Below are 2987 nucleotides of genomic sequence, written 5' to 3'. Positions count from 1 at the left end.
GGAAGGAACCTCCCCTAGAGCTTCATAGAGAGCCTGGTTCTGCCAATACCTTGACTTCAGACTTGTAGGCTCCAGAACTGTGAGAAAATAAATTTTTGTTGTTCTAAGTCAATGAGTGTGTGGTACTTTGTTAACACAGACTGATGAAACTAATATATTTCTTTTCAGTAATTTTTAAAAGTTAGAACTTGGGTTTTACTTAGTTTTTCTTAGTGTCCCAGGCTACCATCCTTTCTGCTCTAGGAGCTCTTCAAATGTATCTGAAGTTTCTTTGGTAAACCTGTGGTTTTGCAGCAACCTCCCCTGAATCCAGTGTGCTACCCAGAAGGGGCACCAGATTCCTTCTGAAAGATTCACTGACCTTTAAACCCTTCTCACATTGCCAATCTCAGGTTCAGCCCTTACTTTGTAGTTTACTATAGAAGTTCGCTGCTTTGCTTTTAACTATTTAAATTATACTTTTGGAATTATTTAAAAAATAGCAACAACAAAGATGTTATCCTCTTTTGAGTTTTATCTTTGGCAATTGACAGTCATGATTCCCAAGATTAATTTCTCTGCAACTGTGCTCCCTGACCCCAAAAGAAGTTGATTTAAGAACTTGAAAATCAGGATTGCAATTCATTGCTTCTCTTCAGAATTTGTACAGTTTACATCCACTTAGAACACCTTGTTGCTGCTTTAATAATGGTGTTGAGGTTAGGTGAGGCATAAATTAAAATAAAGTTTAATATAAATAATTTAACATGGCAATATTGATGTCTTCACATAAATGTGAAATCTAATTTAACAATGAAGTGTTTACTAAGATAACTTGGATAAAATAAGTTAAGCTGTTTCTAAATAACTTATACAATCAATTTTTTGCCAGTATTTTCCAAAATAGCAGACTATTCAGCATATTCAGGAATGTTTTTGATTTTGCCCTATGAGAATAGCTCACAATATCACCCACATGGTAGACACCAAACATTTGAATCTGAATTAAAAAAAAAAATTCCAGTTGATGGTTTAAGTGAGTCTTAGATTGCATCACTTTACAATCACCCCAACATAGAACAATATTCCTGACGTCTGACAGCAACCATGTTTATAACTTGGTTTTAAACTACTGCTTCCTGTCAAACCATTGTAATTTCTTCAAATCCCCAAAATATAAAAGGATCTTAAGCTTTGCTGAGGGAATATAGGGGTATGTTTGCATTTTTGTTTTGATACAGAAAAAGAGAGTATGACTTTCCAAAAGCTGACCCTGATTTCCAGATCTGCGTGTCGAAAAATGACATCTTTTCAAACAACACGAGAACCATGCAATTACAGAGAGTGACCGCCAGTGACTCTAGTGGGAGTCAGAAGCAGAGAGGAATGATTTTTAGCAGACAAGGTGCAGTTGAGGAACAGCTACTGCCTGGAATGACATGGGGATGAACAAGAAATTTACTTTACCACCTCCCTTGTTCTGTCTCCACAATGTGTAAAATAGAAACATTTTTGAAAGCAGCGGCTAAATCTTATTATCAGTTACATAGAAACTATCCAGGTCAAAACTATCAAGTGTCACAGAGTAGCAATTTATTAAAAATGTGCAGTATAATCTTTTAAACCTTTTATCTTACTTATAAATTATATGAAAAATAGGACACATGTGCAAAGTCATTTTGCTCATATAAAAATGGTAGAAATAAAATTAACCTATCAAAGATAATAAAAACAACCTATCTGCGTGTGGCATAATTCCAAGACAGTCAGTGTTACAAGATACATTTTAATGTTTATTAGAGACAGGAAATAACATTTTTTAAAGGCTTTTCTCAAGGCATTTTTTACCTCTTGGTTCCTCAGGCTGTAGATCATGGGATTCAACAAAGGAATGACTATTATGTAGACAGAGGCCATTTTGTCTGTGTCAAGGGAATGGTTTGATTTGGGCTGCAGATACATGAAGATCAGAGTCCCTTGGAATATAGTGACAGCAGTCAGATGAGAACCACAGGATGAGGATGCTTTGCGCCTCCCTTCTGCAGATTGGATTCTCAGGATGGCAGCCACAATGTATAGGGAACAAATAAGGACCGTGGTCAAAGAGCTGATCATGTTGAGTCCAGCAAAGATAAAAATCAAGATCTCTTTGAGGCTGGTGTCTGAGCAGGCAAGAGGCATCAAAGGGACATCATCACAATAGAAGTGATAACATTGGGGCCATAGCAGATCAATCGAAAAGTAACAGCTGTGTGGAGGAAAGCAACAGAAAAGCTGTATCAGTAAGGGCCTGCGACCAGTTGCATGCACACCTTTTGAGACATGATCACCATGTAGAGAAGAGGATCGCAGATGGCCACATAGCGGTCATAAGCCATTACTGCAAGAAGGAACGTCTCCAAAATCAAGAAGTTCAGGAAAAAGCCCAGCAGTGCGCACATGCATAGAGAGATATGGACCTGTGCTTGGTCAGGAGGGTCTCCAGGAACTTTGGGGCTATTGATGAGGAGTAACAAAGGTCTACAAAGGCCAGATTACTTAGAAAAAAGTACATGGGTGTGTGAAGGTGAGGATGCAACCAGATTAAAGAAATCATGCCAACGTTTCCCACCAGAGTTAGAGAATATACCACTAAAATGAGAAGAAAGAGAAGGATTTCACTCTCTCTCTGGACTGAAAAACCCAAAAGAATGAGTTCCATCACCTGGTAATATTCTCTTCAATCATTTGTTCTAGTCTCTGAACTGCTGAAAAGAGACAAGTTAAAGACAGATAAGTTATCAGGAGTAAGGAATTGTCATCAGATGCCAAAACGTGTGTGTTTTAACTTGAGAAATTATTGCTCATTGAAGCAGAATATCAGAAGAAATAAATATATCCCCCCTCAAACTCTCCTGTTTGACTATTTATAATTTTCTGAAGCCAAAAATTGAGGTTTAATAAAAATAATGTTTATAAAAATATGTAACATTTTAGGTTTAGATTATTTTAGTTATATTTAATAATAG

This window comes from Bison bison, unplaced genomic scaffold (genome assembly GCF_000754665.1).
Source record: "Bison bison bison isolate TAMUID 2011002044 unplaced genomic scaffold, Bison_UMD1.0 scf7180017864527, whole genome shotgun sequence".
Lineage (NCBI taxonomy): Eukaryota > Metazoa > Chordata > Mammalia > Artiodactyla > Bovidae > Bison > Bison bison.
This window is presented reverse-complemented; position numbering follows the sequence as displayed.